The 20,909-nt window shown below is 44.3% G+C and overlaps 1 pseudogene; it reads left to right on the plus strand.

Moving 5' to 3' along the window:
- The first annotated feature begins 839 nt into the window (after positions 1 to 839).
- LOC121401130 lies at positions 840 to 20,657 on the plus strand (annotated as a pseudogene).
- Positions 20,658 to 20,909: the final 252 nt, after the last annotated feature.

Genomic DNA, 20,909 nt, shown 5'->3' on the forward strand with positions numbered 1-20,909 from the left:
CTACAAACTGGGCCACGCAATGTAACATCAGGTAAGCAAGTGATTCAGAGCAGTAACAATATGTACTCCCATTACAATGACCATATAATACACAAAAGCCATGAATATCCTGTAAATTATATCCTTATAAACGGTGAGTTCTGATGTCATCAGTTATAAACGGTGAGTTCTGCTGTCATTTCTGTCACATGACTCACTGAGACGTGTGTATTATAATAAATAAAGTGCCCCTGTTGCAAAATATGAGGATATTAGAAGTTACCTCGGAGTTCCATGACCTCGGCCTTGTGTTTTTATACAGGTCATGAAACTCCTCGGTAACTTATAATATCCTTATATTTTACAAGAGGGGGTACTTTATTCACTATATAATTCCCCCCCTCTAATTGGGGCACACCTCTGTGGACCATTCACACAACACCTAAATACTTGCTCCTCAATACACCAATGGCTCTGAAATAGTGTAAATACTAGTCAACCTGTTGGTATATGTGTGAGAATAAAAATACACACAAACCAGTGTCAGGAAGCAAGTTGTGTAGGTGTGCGATCTCCACTGCCCTCCTCTCTCCCACTCGCTGTCCCCTTCTCATCTGCTGTGGCTCCACCTGCAAAATGTAAAACAAGCAACTCAGGTGCACATCTTTGTCATATTACAATATAGGTGCCCAGGTCTATTAAACGGCAAATTGGTATGAATGTGATAAATCATAGTAAAAACACAGTAATACAAAAAAACTGACAAAGAGGGATGGGTGTGCACCAACTGGCGTCCCCACTTACAGCCATGAACCGTATGAATTTACATGACTGTAAGGTGGAGACACTAAAGGGGCCACATGTCTGATAAACAGCTTGTCTTGTGTCTGTCGGAGGTGGAGACGGGCGATGAGCGTGCACTTGTCAGAGTGGCGAGATTCATGTATGAACATACTCACATCCATGAAACTTGCCATCCAAACTGGGGCACACATTTCTATTAGAGAACCTGCTGTGCATTGGTGATGGTGATGGTGATGGAGAAACTGCTGGCATAGATGGATAAGTGTGCCCCAGCGTGCAAACCCACTCTCAGTCATGAATATGTAACCCTTTCTTGGCAGGAATAATCCAGGGCCACACTGTGGCGCTAACAGTATAGATCCTCCGCTAAGTGGGAGATTTGCGGGGTTTGGATAAGTTAAGTGCCTCCACCCAGGGCTAAAACCAGATATTGGCGGCATACAACTCCCTGGGAACTGCAATAGCAGTGATTTTGGTACCAATTGTAGCAGACAATAAACCACACAATAGGCAGATATGCAGTAATATGTAATATTAGAAATGCAATCTATGCAAATGCAATAAGAACAGTGAAATAACAATAATACGATGAATAGAAGACAATATAATAAGTATCGCCCGTAGTATGAAAATGTCCACTGTCACTTTAAGAATGGTGAGTGCGCACACTAGAGGTCTGAGGGGATATACCAAAGTAGTAATAGAAGAGGGATGTGTTGCAACACCAGATTGATGCCCCCCGGGGTGTGTAAAGTGAAGGTCTCACCAACTCCCAGTGATAATGAAAGAAGAAAGAGATCCTGTGAGGCAGAGCAGATACAGGGAAGCAGTCTGGCAGCTTTAATCCACACTGAGCTTGGGATGCTGGGAAAGGCTTCCTGAATTCCTGAGGAGATCCACTGTCACGGAGGCTGATGGGAAATCCACAGTCCAGATCGGGTGTACACGCTGGCAACTCATTACAGGGCTGAAGTCCTATCTATCCTACAGGGATCACTTCCCCAGCAATAGCTCAGGCAGCTGCACTACTTCCACTCACTATGATGGCTGACTGGAAAGGGTTAACTAACTCCCTGTGCTCTGACTATGGGATTCCCTATATGGGTAAATATTCTATAGGTGAAATCCCTGGCTTCCTACTCAGATAAATCAGCAGGAACACTCACAGCAGTAGTTCTGTGCAGAGACCATGCTTTCTTCTTCTCTCCTTCCTGGTTAACCTAAGCCTCACTTTCATTTTGGCTCCAAACTTCATTCAGAGAGGTCACAAGGTCAGAAGCAAATCCTTCTTGCTGATTGGCCAGGCTGTGGCTGAAAACGGTCTCACTGCAGTGCAAGCGGCGGCCATGCTTTTGGTGGATCCAGATTTAAAGTCACAGGGTTATGCAGTTAGGGAAATGGCAAATAGAGGGATGGGTGTGCACCAACTGGCGTCCCCACTTACAGCCATGAACCGGGGCTTTTCATCTTTCATCTGAAAGAATACAACTCCCATCATGCTGTCTGGTGGTGCTGGCCTGTTACAGCCAGCAGTATTCATGCTATAATGAAGGCAGTGAGCATCATGGTAGTTGTAGTTTACACTCGTCGTTTACATTTACCTTTCCACAATGGTTCCATCAACTCCAGCTGTTTGGGCAGTGAGATGGAGATCGCTGTTGTGCTAATCTGGGGTTAGCATACACCTCCCATCATGCTTGCTACCCCCAATATAACCTGTACATTGCTGCCACTAACAGGCTGGCAAATCTGGCGACCGGATGACTTGTTAAATATGGGTCCTTTCAAACGGTTACCTTCCAGGTGGCCTGCCTATATGCTAACCTTGCCATCTCTCACATTCCCAAAAGCATTCGGCCTAAGGTCCCCTACTGCCCAGCAGACATGCCAGACCAGTGCAAGTTAACCTAAAGTGCCTGGCCCATCCAAGGCTGTCCTCTGGGCCCTGGAATTACTAGAGCTCACTGAAGCTCAGGGAGGGGATGCTAGGGGCTTTGGACATGCTGGGGCCTTTTGCAGCAGTGCCAGAAAAGGGCCTAAGGTCCCTCTACAGTCAGGCATGAATGTCAGAGCAGTAAAAGTTACTGGCCCATCCAAGGCGGGCCCTAGGGCTCACTGAGGCCCAGTAAGGGGGAGCTTTGAGATACTGCATGTAGCCTGAGGCCTGCTAGTAACTATTTAGCTTAGAAATGGTTGGCTGTACCAGCCACACAGCTGTGACAGGCTCAAAAACCAACCCACATGGGCCTATATGCTCCAGGGCCTATACAAGCAGCAAGATAGGCTGCTTCAAGCTCCGGTCGCACATTGGAGTGCCACTCTCCATGGTGCTGGCCTTTTTGCCAGGACTTTTTTCTCCGGTCGGTTCCCGTGGTGTCTCAGTTTACATTAGCGGGACAAAGCGCCACGCGACGTCACTGACGTGATGCGACGTTGCTGAATACTGCGCGGTTAGCACGCTAACGGTAATCTGCCTCCCTGTCTGTGTCTAACTTGACTCTCTTCATACTTTTGTTCGCCCCTCTGTGTGTATTAGCCGTGGGAATATCCAATAGCTTGGATATGGCTCGCAATACCAGCCACACTTGTGACTTACTCAATATTCCACCTATATTATGGCGTGACTATTGCTGGCAGTAACAGGCAAGCACCATAGAGAGTGGAACTCCCAGTGCGATCGGAGCTTGAAGCAGCCTATCTTGCTGCTTGTATAGGCCCTGTACCATATAGGCCCTGGTTGGTTACTGAGCTTGTCAAAACGGTGTGGCTGGTACTGCCAACCATATCTAAGCTAAACAGTGGCTAGCAGGCCTCAAGCTGCATGCATTATCTCCTTGCTTCCCCTTACTGGGCTTCAGTGAGCCCTAGCAATTCCAGGGCCCAGAGGAAAGCCTTGGATGGCCAGTAACTTTTACTGCTCTGACATTCATGCCTAACTGTAGGGGGATCTTAGGCCATTTTCTGACACTGCTGCAAAAGGCCCCAGCATGTCCAAAGCACCTAGCATCCCCTCCATGGGCTTCAGTTAGCCCCAGCAATTCCAGGGCCCAGATGAAAGCCTTGGAGGGGCCAGTAACAAGTCATCAGGTCGCCAGATTTGGCCAGCCTGTTAGTGCCAGCAATGAACAGGTTATATTGGGGGTAGCAAGCATGATGGGAGGTGTATGCTAACCCCAGAGTAGCACAACAGCGATCTCCATCTCACTGCCCAAACAGCTGGAGTTGATGGGACCATTGTGGAAATCTACAGGTAAACTACGAGTGTACACTACAACTTCCATGATGCTCACTGCCTTGATTATAGCATGAATACTGCTGGCTGTAACAGGCCAGCACCACCAGACAGCATGATGGGAGTTGTATTCTTTTTGGATAGAGCTGTGCAGGACTGTGTCATTCAATTGCTAATGAGGTAAACACAAGCCATTGTTCAGCTCCTGCCAGCCAGCAAGCCCCCCCCCACCAACCAGGTGAGCAGCTAGTAGGTATACAGTCTGTGGACTGCTAACCACTGTTTTGCTTGGATATGGCAGGCAGTACCAGCCACACTGTTGTGACTGACTCACTATTCCACCTATATTATGGCGTGACTATTGCTGGCAGTAACAGACCAGCACCATGGAGAGTGGAACTCCCAGTGCGACCAGAGTATGAAGCAGCCTATCTTGCTGCTTGTTTAGGCCCTGGACCATATAGGCCCATGTTTGTTGGTTATTGAGCCTGTCACAACTGTGTGGCTGGTACTGCTGTCTTCTGGTTTGGGTTTTAAAGGGACGGCAACACTATTTACAACTGGTTTATATGCCCATGAATGGTGCGTGGGATATGGGCTGGGTGAGTTCAAGTAGGGTTCAGAAATAATGGGGCGTCATGTACCCGCAAGGCTACTCTCATACAGCCCAACCCCACGAATGAACCTCTTAAAGGGATACTGTCATGGGAAAAAATATTGTTTTGTGACATAAAGTCCTGAGATTTCCCTCCCCTAATTTACATATGCAAATTAGGATTCGGTTCGGCCAGACAGAAGGATTTGGTCGAATGCGAATCCTGCTGAAAAAGGCTGAATCCTGGCCAAATCCAGAGTGGAATCCTGAATTCGGTGAATCCCTAGTTATGACCCATGTGCCCCCCTCAAGTCACTGATTGGTTAGTGGCTTGTAACCAATCAGTGGTAAGCAAGAGAGCTGCAAAGCAGGAAGTAGTGTTCTGGCTATTATGTTAGACATCCACTCACTTCAGCCTTTATACATTACATTTTTGGCTAACTCACTATATTAGAAACGCTTTTTATTGTGCACAGTCTGTCTATTTACCCAGTTTTATTTTTATACTGAACCGTTCCTTTAACAGGAGCTCTTTTATAAAAGAAAAAGGATAAATTGTGTATGTACCGGCCCCTCCCGGAGGCCAAATGCCGACACTTCTGCAAAATTTCTACCTTTCCAGACTGGAACGGGCTTCCCGGGGTGCAGCGCTGAGTCCAGCCAATGGCAGGCGGCCGTTAATCCGGCGCAGATGTAGCCAAACCAGTCAGGTCCATTTCAGAAATCTATTACCTGCATTTGCATTTTCATTTTCTCAACGGGAAAGCTTTTCCCCCACAGTCTGCCTTTCTCATCAAATAAATTGCCACAAATTCTCTTAGTAGCAGTGCATAATAATGGGATAAATCACCGTCTCTCGTCTGGCACCTGACAGGTTATTATACCGGCTGCTTGAGCTGCGTCCGCTGTCGTTACTTTTATACAGAAAATATTCACTTTTCTTTTGTGAATTAAAGGAGTGGTTCACCTTTAAGCTAACTTTTAGTATGTTATAGAATGACTAGTACTGAGCAACTTATCAATTGGCCTCCATTATTTATTTTTTATCATATTTGAATTATTTGCCTTCTTCTGCTGACTCTTTGCAGCTTTCAAACAGGGGTCCCTGACCCCATCTATAAAATAAATGCTCTTTAAGGCTACAAATGTATTGTTATTTTTTATTTGTCCCACCTACTATTCATATTCCAGTCTCTTAGTCAAGCAATGCATGGTTGCTAGGGTAATTGGGACCCTAGCAACATGTGGAAATTGCAATTGGAGAGCTGCTGGAAAAAAAGTGAAATAACTCAAAAACCACAAATAATAAAAAATGAAAACCAATTACAAATTGTCTCACAATATCGCTCTCTACATTATACAGTTAACTCAAAGGTGAACAACCCCTTTAAAGTAAGCGGCGCTACCTAGAGATGGGGTGTGCTTAAAAGAGAAGGAAAGGCTAAAAGTAAGTAAGCTTTATCAGAAAGGTCTATATAAATACACCAGTAAACCCTCAAAGTAATGCTGCTCTGAGTCCTCTGTCAAAAGAAACACCACATTTCTTTCCTTCTATTGTGTACTCATGGGCTTCTGTATCAGACTTCCTGTTTTCAGCTTAAACCTCCAGGGCTAGGGCTTGAGCATGCTCAGTTTGCTCCTCTCTCCCTCTCTGCTGTAATATGGAGCTATAAGTGAGCAGGGAGAGACTCAGGCAGGAAGTAATGTCACAGCAAGCTAATATGGCAGCTGCTATCCTAACCAGAGAGCTTCTAGAGCTGTTTACTCAGGTATGATAAAACATTCTGCAGAATAAATATAGTGTTATAGTTTGCACTATTGTGGCTAATCTAGTGGCAATAAACTGCTGCGGTAGCTTTCCTTCTCCTTTAATAGGCAGTAGTGTTGGTTCCTCTATTAGATCCAACTTAAAGGGGTTGTTCACCTTTAAATTAACTGTTAGTATGATGTAGATAGTCATGTTCTGCGACAATTTGCAATTGGTTTTCATTTTTTATTATTTGTGGTTTTTGAGTTGTTTAGCTTTTTATTCAACAGCTCTCCAGTTTGCAATTTCATTCATCCGGTTGCTAGGGTCAAAATTACCCTAGCAACCATGCATTGAACAAGAGACTGGAATATGAATAGGAGAGGCCTGAATAGAAAGATGAGCAATAACAATAAATGTTACAGAGTTAAAGAGCATATGTTTTTTAGAAGGGGTCACTGACCCCCCCCCCCGTTTGAAGAATATAAAATAATAAAAAAATATATATAAAAAATAAACAATGAAGACCAATTGAAAAGTTGCTTAGAATTAACCACTCTAAAAGTTAACTCAAAGGTCTTAAAATTTCTTACCTTCTGATCTGTCTCCTAGAGGTGAATACGACTACCAGTTAACCCTTTATTATTATTATTATTATTATTATTATTAACATGTATTTATATAGCGCCAACATATTGCGTAGCACTGTAAAGTAAATGTGATTATACAACTACATCACATGAATTACATACATAGAATATATGGAGTAACAAACATCACAATCAATACAGGTACAAAAAGGTGAGGAAGGCCCTATGCATAGGCATACAGTCTAAAGGGAAGGGAGTAATACACAAGGTGTGGGAGTGGGCAAGATCAAAGTAAGTGGGTGAGAAATGTGGTACTGTATGTGGTGTTGCGTTTGGTAGTCAAGCAGAGTGAGGGGAGGCTTCTCGAAAGAAGTGCGTTTTCAGAGATTTCTTGAAAGCAGAAAGGTTGGGAGAAAGTCGGATAGACCGTGGGAGAGAGTTCCAGAGGAGGGGTGCAGCCCTTGCAAAGTCTTGAATGCGAGCATGTGAGGAGGTAATGAGAGAAGAGTTGAGTAGTAGGTCGGTAAAGGAGCGTAGTAAGCGAGTGGGTGAGTATATAGAGATGAGTTCAGAGATGTAGGGTGGGGCAGAGTTATGAAGTGCTTTGAAAGTCAGTGTCATTAATTTGAATTTGATTCTGAAAGGTAACGGAAGCCAGTGCAGGGATTGACAGAATGGCGAGGCAGAGGAGGAGCGGTTGCTGAGGTGTATGAGCCTCGCAGCAGTGTTCATTATGGACTGGAGAGGTGACAGTCTCTGGAGGGGGAGGCCAATTAAAAGAGAGTTACAGTAGTCTAGACGTGATATGACGAGAGAGTGAATAAGAATTTTGGCAGCGTCTTGGGTGATAAATGATCGTATTTTGGATATGTTCCTTAGGTGGAAGTGACAAGATTTAGTACTGACCTGTACACTGACTGCCAGACGCAGTGGTTTTACTTCCGAGTCCGCAACACCCGAGCCGGCGTCCCTTACCGCTTCACCATCGTCACCCTCAGGAAACCGTCCAGCCATTACAGCCGTGGCCGCTCGTATATTCCCAGGCGGAGGCAAAAAGCTGGCGGCGTTGGCTGGCGCAGAACAGGAGAGAATATAAAGTACTACAGGAACAACCTGGAGCAGAATGGGCAGCCATACTTCTCTCTGTCTTTGACCTTCCACTTCCCGCACAAGAGGGACAGTGTCGGACTGGGATACCAGGAAAACTCCCGGTGGGCCCAGGTGTCAGTGATCTCTTGTTTTTAACTATTTGGCCTATTTCATGGTCATTACCTATTTCTTTATGGGGAAAAATGCTTAATAATGGAAGAATATAATATAAAAGACTAATAGGAGAATAAAGAGGTTGAGTGAGGAGAGGATAGTTTGGAAAGTGGGTCCTCAACCTAAGGTTTTCTGGTGGGTCCCTTATATCCCAGTCCAACACTGAATATGGACACGTGCTATTTTGCACACTGTTACCCGTATACCTATTCCCACCTGCAGGATTACTTGGCCAGTATCACCCGTGGCCCGGAACGTTCCAAGTACTGTAAGATCAGAGTCCTGTGCCGTTCCTTAGCTAGTGTAGCGCTATAGTAAATTGTGTGTTATTTACACCACTATTGAGCTCCACTCCCAATAAATATGCCCCGGATGAGACCTGTAATCTTAGGGAGTGAGCCCTCGCAACGGTGTGGAGGCAGGGTGTAGTGCAACTGTAACTGAATTCAGGGTATTATAATTGGGCGCCAGTGGTTCTTATAAATTAAACATGAACTGGTTTATTGAACATACACAATCCTCAGTGGAGTATACAATAGAGCATGACAGGATTTGGTATCACATTGAATAGGCAATACTCACAGCACCATATGGTCAGTATTAATCCCCACAGGCAAGAGGACGTGCTTAGCAGCAATAAAGGTACACCCAGCTTTCAGCCTTTTCCCTAAGTGGAACCTGAGGGGAATCTATCTACCCTGTTCTTATACACTTAGTCCCTACTTCTGGGCTATTAGTACCCGGGATCTTAATCCCTCTGACTCTCCTCGTCGGAGCCTTGAGCTGCTCAGCTAAATAACCTATCTGTCTGTTACTCCTAGAGTGACCTATAATGGTGAGTAGCCTATTCTTACTAGACCTGACCTGTCTAGATTCCACAGAGCTCTGCCTACCTGTTCAGGTCAGAGCTAACACAAAATGGACAATGAAAGCATGGCTTCAGAGCCTTTTATATCCTAGCACAGTGCCATCTGCTGGTCACTGTGAGAAGTAGCAGGGGCCTAGCTTAGAGCAGAAAGAGCAAACAGTACCCCTCCCAACTGTATTTTAGGACCCAGTTAGGTGTCCATAACATTGAGGGACTGCCTGCACAAAATACTACGGGTGGCTATTTTACACATTTCTTACACTAGGAACATGGTGTATGTACTGACCATTACCAACCCGTCTCCTGCTACCTACCAACCAACAAAGAAGAAAGTAGTGATAGTAACGGCCAGGGCCCACCAAGAGCTTCCTGGATTATATTCTAAGTGCCAGTAATGATGCCCAAGTCTTAACGCGATTCCAAAGTGGTACCGATACTGAACCCAGACGGGGTGATTGTGGGTAATTACCGCTGCTCTCTTACTGGTAGCGAACCTCAACCGCAACTACAAGTCCAAGCTGAAAGATTCATTTCCCTCTATCTGGTTCATCAGCAACATGATCAGGCGGTGAGTTATGGAGCTTCCATTGTAGGCGGCCGTTGACTATTGGAATCTTCCACCAGGCCCAGTTGGTCTCTGAATGTGCCTCAGCCAGGTTCTCATTTGGGTAGTAGGCTGCGAAATTCCTCAGGGCCCCCCAGTATTGGCGTTTCCATCTGGTTCACCCACAACATGATCAAGCGGTGAGTTATGGGAGTTATTGGCTTTATTTAATGTTTATATGATTTTCTAGTAGATGGTAGTGGTGTAGTAGGAGTCAGCACTGGGCAATGGAAACCTTTTGCAGCCGGGGTGCACGTCTCAGGCAGCCACTTCCACCCGAATACAAAACTCTATTTTCGTGGATAGAGAGCACCACACGTTCCGTAATTTTTCTTAAAAAGCCTTTATTTGCAAAAGGGCTTTTGTTGGACAGGAATACAGCGAAGTTTCAGGCCGACAACAGCCTTTCCTCAAGACTTAAGGTATGGAGATCCAAATTACGGAAAGATCCCTTATCCAGAAAACCCCAAGTCCTGAGCATTCTGGATACCTGTACTTTTCATGTTTATATGTTTTTTTTTAGTAAAGTTTAAAGGGGTGGTTCACCTTTAAGTTAATTTTTAGTATGTTATAGAAAGGACAGAAAAGGTTAAAGCTCCTTCTTCTTTGCTTATTGGACAGGTACAGCGTGTGGGGTTTTTTTTTTGAAGCTTATAACAGCGATTGCAATAATTGGGAATATTATTGCAATAATTAGTGACCACACTCCAACAATATAATGATGAAAGGAGCCCGTCCGATATCATGATACCCCATGTTGATGTGTCTCCCCCTTTTAATGATGTTGGATCAGCCTTGGACTAATTCACGTATTTCTCTCCTTTAATTCGTTCTCCCCGAGGGACCGGCAAACTGATTTCGGAGTTTTAATTTGTGCCTACTAATATGGAGCTGCCAATGCCAGAGCTTTAGTAATAATCAATCCATGCGATAAACATTGCCCCCTGCTGGTGGACTAAGTCCCTGACTTGGGAACCCTGGGAAACTGAGAGAATAAGCCCCATGCTGCTTGTTCTTGAAATGGAAAATATACAGTAACTTCTTTCCCTTATTAAATGGGTGGTTCACCTTTTAACAAACTGTTAGTTTGATGTAGAGAGTGATATTCTGGGTCAATTTGTAATTGGTTTTCATTTTATTAGGGTCCAAATTCCCCTAGCAACCAAGCACAAGAGATACTGCTGTACTGCGACCTACACAGACACAGCTGGAATCAGAATGTTTTTATGTGTCGGTGCAAAAAGAGCTCCAAAGTGTTCCCGGATAAACACCACTACTTGTACGAGCGCATATTCCCACTCATGCTCAGCAAGAATTCCCCTGAAAAGGTATTACTGGAAATTTTTATTGACTTGTGTGACTGTGGGATAGCAGGTATAGTAGGGAGAGATGGTGTCTATAGTAACAGTGGATAATAGTCTCTGGGAAGGGAGTGTGACTGTGGGATAGCAGGTATAGTAGGGAGAGATGGTACCTATAGTAACAGTGGATAATAGTCTCTGGGAAGGGAGTGTGACTGTGGGATAGCAGGTATAGTAGGGAGAGATGGTGCCTATAGTAACAGTGGATAATAGTCTCTGGGAAGGGAGTGTGACTGTGGGATAGCAGGTATAGTAGGGAGAGATGGTGCCTATAGTAACAGTGGATAATAGTCTCTGGGAAGGGAGTGTGGACTGGTGGGATAGCAGGTATAGTAGGGAGAGATGGTGTCTATAGTAACAGTGGATAATAGTCTCTGGGAAGGGAGTGTGACTGTGGGATAGCAGGTATAGTAGGGAGAGATGGTGTCTATAGTAACAGTGGGATAATAGTCTCTGGGAAGGAGTGTGACTGTGGGATAGCAGGTATAGTAGGGAGAGATGATGCCTATAGTAACAGTGGATAATAGTCTCTGGGAAGGGAGTGTGACTGTGGGATAGCAGGTATAGTAGGGAGAGATGGTGCCTATAGTAACAGTGGATAATAGTCTCTGGGAAGGGAGTGTGACTGTGGGATAGCAGGTATAGTAGGGAGAGATGGTACCTATAGTAACAGTGGATAATAGTCTCTGGGAAGGGAGCGTGACTGTGGGATAGCAGGTATAGTAGGGAGAGATGGTGCCTATAGTAACAGTGGATAATAGTCTCTGGGAAGGGAGTGTGACTGTGGGATAGCAGGTATAGTAGGGAGAGATGGTGTCTATAGTAACAGTGGGATAATAGTCTCTGGGAAGGGAGTGTGACTGTGGGATAGCAGGTATAGTAGGGAGAGATGGTGTCTATAGTAACAGTGGGATAATAGTCTCTGGGAAGGGAGTGTGACTGTGGGATAGCAGGTTATAGTAGGGAGAGATGGTACCTATAGTAACAGTGGATAATAGTCTCTGGGAAGGGAGTGTGACTGTGGGATAGCAGGTATAGTAGGGAGAGATGGTGCCTATAGTAACAGTGGATAATAGTCTCTGGGAAGGGAGTGTGACTGTAGGATAGCAGGTATAGTAGGGAGAGATGGTGTCTATAGTAACAGTGGATAATAGTCTCTGGGAAGGGAGTGTGACTGTGGGATAGCAGGTATAGTAGGGAGAGATGGTGCCTATAGTAACAGTGGATAATAGTCTCTGGGAAGGGAGTGTGACTGTGGGATAGCAGGTATAGTAGGGAGAGATGTGTCTATAGTAACAGTGGATAATAGTCTCTGGGAAGGGAGTGTGACTGTGGGATAGCAGGTATAGTAGGGAGAGATGGTGCCTATAGTAACAGTGGATAATAGTCTCTGGGAAGGGAGTGTGACTGTGGGATAGCAGGTATAGTAGGGAGAGATGTGTCTATAGTAACAGTGGATAATAGTCTCTGGGAAGGGAGTGTGACTGTGGGATAGCAGGTATAGTAGGGAGAGATGGTGTCTATAGTAACAGTGGATAATAGTCTCTGGGAAGGGAGTGTGACTGTGGGATAGCAGGTATAGTAGGGAGAGATGGTGTCTATAGTAACAGTGGATAATAGTCTCTGGGAAGGGAGTGTGACTGTGGGATAGCAGGTATAGTAGGGAGAGATGGTGTCTATAGTAACAGTGGATAATAGTCTCTGGGAAAGGAGTGTGACTGTGGGATAGCAGGTATAGTAGGGAGAGATGGTGCCTATAGTAACAGTGGATAATAGTCTCTGGGAAGGGAGTGTGACTGTGGGATAGCAGGTATAGTAGGGAGAGATGGTGCCTATAGTAACAGTGGATAATAGTCTCTGGGAAGGGAGTGTGCCTGTGGGATAGCAGGTATAGTAGGGAGAGATGTGTCTATAGTAACAGTGGATAATAGTCTCTGGGAAGGGAGTGTGACTGTGGGATAGCAGGTATAGTAGGGAGAGATGGTGCCTATAGTAACAGTGGGATAATAGTCTGTAGGAAGGGAGTGTGACTGTGGGATAGCAGGTATAGTAGGGAGAGATGGTGCCTATAGTAACAGTGGATAATAGTCTCTGGGAAGGGAGTGTGACTGTGGGATAGCAGGTATAGTAGGGAGAGATGGTGTCTATAGTAACAGTGGATAATAGTCTCTGGGAAGGGAGTGTGACTGTGGGATAGCAGGTATAGTAGGGAGAGATGGTGTCTATAGTAACAGTGGATAATAGTCTCTGGAAGGGAGTGTCACTGTGGGATAGCAGGTATAGTAGGGAGAGATGGTGTCTATAGTAACAGTGGATAATAGTCTCTGGGAAGGGAGTGTCACTGTGGGATAGCAGGTATAGTAGGGAGAGATGTGTCTATAGTAACAGTGGATAATAGTCTCTGGGAAGGGAGTGTCACTGTGGGATAGCAGGTATAGTAGGGAGAGATGGTGTCTATAGTAACAGTGGATAATAGTCTCTGGGAAGGGAGTGTCACTGTGGGATAGCAGGTATAGTAGGGAGAGATGTGTCTATAGTAACAGTGGATAATAGTCTCTGGGAAGGGAGTGTCACTGTGGGATAGCAGGTATAGTAGGGAGAGATGGTGTCTATAGTAACAGTGGATAATAGTCTCTGGGAAGGGAGTGTGACTGTGGGATAGCAGGTATAGTAGGGAGAGATGGTGTCTATAGTAACAGTGGATAATAGTCTCTGGGAAGGGAGTGTGACTGTGGGATAGCAGGTATAGTAGGGAGAGATGGTGTTTATAGTAACAGTGGATAATAGTCTCTGGGAAGGGAGTGTGACTGTGGGATAGCAGGTATAGTAGGGAGAGATGGTGCCTATAGTAACAGTGGGGATAATAGCCTGCGGGAAGGTTCATTCGTAGAAAGGGTGAGCTATAGGGTATAAGGGAGTGAAATCCTTGAGTTGTTGAGCTCATAAAAACCCTCTCCAGTGAGACACTTACTGTCGCCCCATTCAGTTTTATTTCTCAAGCTGTAAGTTGAAGGTGCAGAAGAGTAAGGAGGGAACAGGGCGAGTGGTGATGTGGAAAATGGGAATCCAGAACAGTTAAACCTTAGAGGCCACGTACTGTGGTTCAACCCTAGGTAAGAGGATTGTCAGTGTTACACCTAAATTTGATTCATTAACGTGATTAAACAAGCCCCGCCCACTTACCCATCATTTTTAATGTGTTTCTTTTCTAATGATCAATGCAATTCCCTCTTTAAAGGTGGGCGGTGTGGAACCCATTTCAGCACCAAAGATCTGGAGTCCGTGGGATATCATTTGTGTGATACTCTGTTGGATTTCTGCGACCCCCATCAAACCAAGGTAAGACTCACGAACCTTCCTACCTTTCTTAAATGATTCTGACTCCTGAAACAGTGTAGTTGCAGCTGGGAGGGGATCAGACCTGCAGGAGGATTGACTTCTGCTACATTGTTTCAAGAGTCACAACCAGAGAGCTTAAAGGGACAGACAAACTTTAGTCTTTACTGAAAGTCTCCCTGGTTTATGTCCTAGAACATCATCTTCCTAAAAGAACTGGAGGAAATCCTGATACTGCAAGTAAAAGCCAGGAGTGGCCAACTAGACCCCGAATCCCTGCTGGACAATATTCTCTTGGATCTGGATTCTAGGTGAGTGGCATTGGGTTTATTATACAGGGAACTCTGAGTATCACTCATGTATTATAATGGATAATGTACCCCCTACTGTAAATGATAAGGATATTAGAAGTCACTGAGGGGTTGTTCTGTGACCATATAAAGGCACAAGGCTGCAGGCTGAGTTATACAGGGAACTCTGAGTATCACTCATGTATTATAAAGGATAATGTACCCCCTATGTAAATGATAAGGATATTAGAGGTCACTGAGGGGTTGTTCTGTGACCATATAAAGGCACAAGGCTGCAGGCTGAGTTATACAGGGAACTCTGAGTATCACTCATGTATTATAAAGGATAATGTACCCCCTATGTAAATGATAAGGATATTAGAAGTCACTGAGGGGTTGTTCTGTGACCATATAAAGGCACAAGGCTGCAGGCTGAGTTATACAGGGAACTCTGAGTATCACTCATGTATTATAAGGGATAATGTACCCCCTACTGTAAATGATAAGGATATTAGAAGTCACTGAGGGGTTGTTCTGTGACCATATAAAGACACAAGGCTGCAGGCTGAGTTATACAGGGAACTCTGAGTATCACTCATGTATTATAAGGGATAATGTACCCCCTACTGTAAATGATAAGGATATTAGAAGTCACTGAGGGGTTGTTCTGTGACCATATAAAGGCACAAGGCTGCAGGCTGAGTTATACAGGGAACTCTGAGTATCACTCATGTATTATAAGGGATAATGTACCCCCTACTGTAAATGATAAGGATATTAGAAGTCACTGAGGGGTTGTTCTGTGACCATATAAAGACACAAGGCTGCAGGCTGAGTTATACAGGGAACTCTGAGTATCACTCATGTATTATAAGGGATAATGTACCCCCTACTGTAAATGATAAGGATATTAGAAGTCACTGAGGGGTTGTTCTGTGACCATATAAAGACACAAGGCTGCAGGCTGAGTTATACAGGGAACTCTGAGTATCACTCATGTATTATAAGGGATACTGTACCCCCTGTTTCATTGTTTTTCAGTTCTCTGCATGTTCTGACAGCTCTGACTCTAACGCACCCGCTGCTCACCTCTTGGAAATGGCTTTAAAGGTAAACTCCAGCAAAAAAAATACAATTTTTCTAGTAGCCTTTTACTAAGTCTTGATCATCCTCAGTCTGCCCTGTTGTGCAACGTTTATTATTTGTTTTAAAATATAATACAATTAAGAGGCAGCTACAAATGTTTTGCTGCATGGAGTTGCTGTGCCCTGTGTATTATACACCGGCTCCACTTTAAAGCCCCGCCCTTTTATTAGAGACCATGGAAGATGCACATACAGAGATATAGTGCTACACCCTGTTGTAGAGAAGTGTTAGCTCTTTATTCCCCGTGTTTAGACGAAGCCCATGAAGAAGGAGAGAAACCTGCACAGGAATCTTCAGTTAAACACAAAGCAAGAAACCCAGGTATGTGACTTTTAGTAGTGAAGTGAAGCGTCAGCCTCTTCATTTGCAGCTAATTATCTGCCCATCTGGCAAAAACCCTTTGATACGATTGGCTGCGCTGCAGAAGGCGACTGAGTTACAGAAAACGCCTGCGAAGATCAGGACTTCGTCTCCCAAATTTCCCAGAGAGGATTTATTCCGGATTCCGGATAACAAAAAGGTTTGGCTTAAGGGTTCAGCTGTGGGTTTAGGGAGATCCCTTAAAGGGGTTGTTCACCTTTAAATGAACTGTTAGTATGATGCAGAGAGGGATATTCTGAGACAATTTGCAATTGGTTTTCATTTTTTATTAGTTTTAATTTTTGAGTTACTTAGCTTTTTATTCAGCAGCTCTTTAGTTTGCAATTTCAGCCATCTGGTTGCTAGGCTCCAAATTCCCCTAGCAATCATTACATTGATTTGAATAAGAGACTGGAATATGAATAGGAGAGGCCTGAATAGAAAGAGTAATAAAAAGTAGCAATAACAATACATTTGTAGCATTACAGAGCGTTTGTTTTTTTAGATAGGGTCGGTGACCCCTATTTGAAAGCTGGAAAGAGAAAAAGGCAAATAATTAAAAAACTACAACAAGTAAATAATGAAGACCAATTTAAAAGTTGCTTAGAATTAGCCATTCTATAACATATCAAAAGTTCATTTGGAGGGGTTGAACTTGATGGACTTTGTCTTTTTTCAACCCAATTTAACTATGTAACTATGTAACTTAGAGGTAAACCACCCTTTTAATTATCCCCAGCAGCTCCCCATCTTGGATCTTGTTAGGCATCTTCTGTGAGTCAGCGGCACTGCACATGCTCAGTGGGTCCTGGGCTGCTGTTGGGAAGCTGAGCTTAGGGGTCGGGGGAAATCATTCAGCAGAAAGTGAGGTTCATCTATTGTAGAAGCTGATGCTACAGGCCTGATTATGAATGAATTCTGATGCAGACTGCACTGATTTCTATGCTGCCCTGAAATGTGAATCTGAAATGTGTCTTTCCCCAGTCATCTGAGATTTGTGCAGCAATGTGAGGCAGAGCAATGAAGCTGCAGCAAGAGTCAGAAATGGTTTCATTTTCTTACCTTTCCTTCATTTATGTCTCTGCAAAAGTGTCCGTTGTGTATCTGGTCTTCAACCCCGACGGACAAGTCATTTCCACCAAGGTGAGAGGCAGATTGAATTCATCGCCGCACTCTATCACAATCACATCACAATCTACTTGTAAGCAGTGACTGTTCATACCCTCTGCACTGCTGGTTCCGACTCCTAAATAATGTAGCAGAAGTCAGGCTGATGAACAGAGCTGGAGCACTGACTTCTGCGGGGTTTAGATTGAGTTTCGCTGAGCTCTAGAGATTGTTGCTGATTCCTGCCGGGTTTCAGTCCAATCAGTGAATTTGGAGTACCCCTATTTATCATATCCCCCAAATTATAACTAACTCGTTTTCGTGTTTCTCGCTTCCCTTTCTTTCAGTCTCACACGTGTCTCCGGAACGAAAGCATAAAGGACATTTCCAACACTATAGGTGGTGAGTAACCCCCCCCCCGGAAGTACCCATAGATATCAATGCACTTGAACTGCAACTCCCAGCACCCTATGTGAGTGTGAGAAGGAGTAAGAATCCTGTATGTGAGTGTTTATGTGAGTGTCTGTGTCCCCAGGATTTGGCTGGAGCAGGACCCCGCCATTGCTAAAACGCCTTTTGTCCAAGAAGTTCCCTCACCCCAATGGCCTCCCCAATCAGGATTTAGGAATCGGAGGAGCTGTAGACCAATCAGGTGAGGGATCACAGGGGTGGGCACAAATGATTGGTCTGTTCTTTGCTGCCTCCTGCTGGAGGTGGTTGGTACAGTGATTCTCTGGAGGCAATTTACTAAACGGAGATTAGTAAATTGCCAGCAGAGAAATAAGGGGAAAGCATCTGTATCGCAGAATGTAAGCTCCAAGGATCAGTGCTGTGCACCCAAAGATATAAGTGGGCTATTTTTTATTTTTATTTAGGGAACGATCCGGTTCCTGATTGCATATACAGCCGAGAAAAACAGCCAAGGTAAGTCCACGCCCAGGTCTGGAGACAGTGACTTAGATTAGAAATGTCCAACCTGCAACTAACTCCCAGCAACCTTATGCTGAGAATTGCAGTTACACTCCGGTTTCATAATTCTCCGCCTTAAGCTTGTGTGTTGACTTTGAGATTTCTCGCTGGGAATATCAATAGCATTGAGTCTCCTGCACTGAGCACAGTTGTGGAGCCTTCTTTGTAGCAATAGGGGGAGCAAGAGAGTTAGGAAGGTTTATGTTCCCTTTAAAGCTCTTTATATCACAATGATTTCACAATATACAATGTGTCTCTGTCAAAACCAGCAGCCTTTGGATTGGAGGAACGGAGATTTGGGCCGTGCTACAGTTTTGCTCTATGATCCCATTAGCTGCAACTTGATGCTGCTCCAAAAAGCAAATTCTTTGGCCTTTTCCATCCCAGCGAAGCCCACGGAGACCCCCAAGGTTCCCGATTTCCCAGGTAAATAGGAATTTTTCTCCCTGACTTGACAGTACCTTTGTTTGCCCCATATTCCAAATTATTTCTGGTTAATTTCCCCTTTAACTGGTAGATTTTCAATCTACATTCAGTTGGTCAGGCTCCATTTATTTGTGTTACAGGCTTTGATGCCTCCCTGGGGCATCGAGGGATCAATCCTTTCCTAAGCACTAAAGAGAAACTCGTGTGTAGTTCAGCCCCAACGAGCACCATGGAGCGTGACGGGAGAGGTAACCGCGTGGAAGTGACGGAGCCACTGTCCCTCCCTGTTATACCCACCAATAGGGGAACAGTATTCAGTGGCTTATGTGAGCCAAACCTGCTGCAGCCCAAAGCCAACGTCCAGCAACGGTATTTCCCTATAGCCCCACATTCATATCCCACAATGCACCACTAACAGATAGATTACTAGTTGGCAGAATGGGTGCATGGGTGTGGGATAAATGGTTAGTTGGAGGGGTACCTGGATAAATGAATTCATAGTGGGTTAAACTCTGGGCATGCATCAGGTGATGGATAGTTGGTTGGAGATAGTTGGATGGACAGATGACAGAATGTGTGCATGGATGATGAATGTATAATTGTTTGGATGAGTACATGGATGATAGATGGTGGGTGCATGGATGATTAGTTGGTAGGAAGGGTGATAGGATAACTGGTTAGTTGGAGGGGTGCATAGTTAATAGTTGGTTAGACACCAACAACAAGTATCAGATGATGGAGGAGTGCTTGGATGATTGGTTGGATGTCCTTGTGAATGATTTGTTGGATATTTGGTTAGATAGATGGATGGATGAAGGGTGGATAGTAGAATGGAGAGATGATTGGATGAATGAGTTGATAGTTGGTTTAATAGGTGCATGGATGAAGATTGGATAGTAGAATGGAGAGATGATTGGATGAAGGAGTGGATAGTTGGTTTAATAGGTGCATGGATGAAGATTGCATAGCAGAATGGAGAGATGATTGGATGAAGGAGTGGATAGTTGGTTTGATGAGTGCATGGATGAAGATTGGATGGTTGGATGGAGAGATGTGTGGACGATGGAGAGGATATTTTAATTGTCCATGGATGATGGATGGATATATGTTTGGATGAAGGGAGGATAGCTGGTTGTATAAGTGCATTGATGATCACTTGTATAGTTGTTTGGAAGAGTGCAAGAAACATAGGGATAGAATGTGAAGATGATTGGATGAAGGGGCTTCTAGTTGAATGGGTGTATGAATGAAATGTGGATAGTTAGTTGGAGAGATGATTGGATGATAGTTGAATGGGTGCATGTCCAACAGGGCAGGTAGTTGGATGGGATGAGGGTTTGAGGGTTGCATGCTTAGAAGGGTTGGTTGCCATGAATGGGCTGCAGGATGAATGATTTGGTATGTTGCAGAGTGGACTTCTGATTGGTTGGATACTTTACTAAATGGAGAGGTTTCCATAGAAACAACAGATACAATACAAGGTATTACAAGAAAGTTCTGTAGGATATCTGTGCTTAGTCCCTTATGTGGCTACACCAGCACCAACAGCACTTCTGCTCCTCCTCACAGACCAAAACTGACTATTCTGCCTAAAATGATGTTTCACTCTGACACTTCAAAGTCTTCCAGTAGCCCCGCCCTCCCTGCTAGCCAAAAGGAGGAGCTAAGCAGCCGCCAGTTCAGCAGGGGAATGTTCTAAGCTCCAGTACATTGTGCCAGGAGGCAGAACCAAAGGGGCGGCGCAGTACGGAGCACATGGAAAGACATTCTGACATATCCCATAGACTCCATTTTATCCAAATAATCCAAGTTTTGAAAAATGTTCGAATTCGGTTTTTGAAATTTATCATACTCTGGCCCTTTAAGAATTCGTATTTGACTATTCGCCACCTTAAACCTGCCGCATTGCTGTTTTTCCAATGTGGGACGTCCTGGGATCAATTTGAAGTTGATCGAGATTTTTCGGGAAAAAAAAAACTCAAATCGAATTCGATCCGAGTTTGCGGATCCAATTCAATTTCAATTGGTCGTTTTTTCTTTGAATTTCGAGTTCATGGGAGTCTATACAAACTCCCATGAACTCTAAATTGACCCTTGATAATTCTGCCCCTTAATGTTTACATGATTTCTAGTAGATTTAGGGGCAGATTTATCAAGGGTCGAATTTCTAAAGTAATGGGTGTTTTTTTGAACTCCCATAACTTTGAAATTTAAATAAAAAAAAAAAAAACC

The sequence above is a fragment of the Xenopus laevis genome, chromosome 3L (genome assembly GCF_017654675.1).
Source record: "Xenopus laevis strain J_2021 chromosome 3L, Xenopus_laevis_v10.1, whole genome shotgun sequence".
Lineage (NCBI taxonomy): Eukaryota > Metazoa > Chordata > Amphibia > Anura > Pipidae > Xenopus > Xenopus laevis.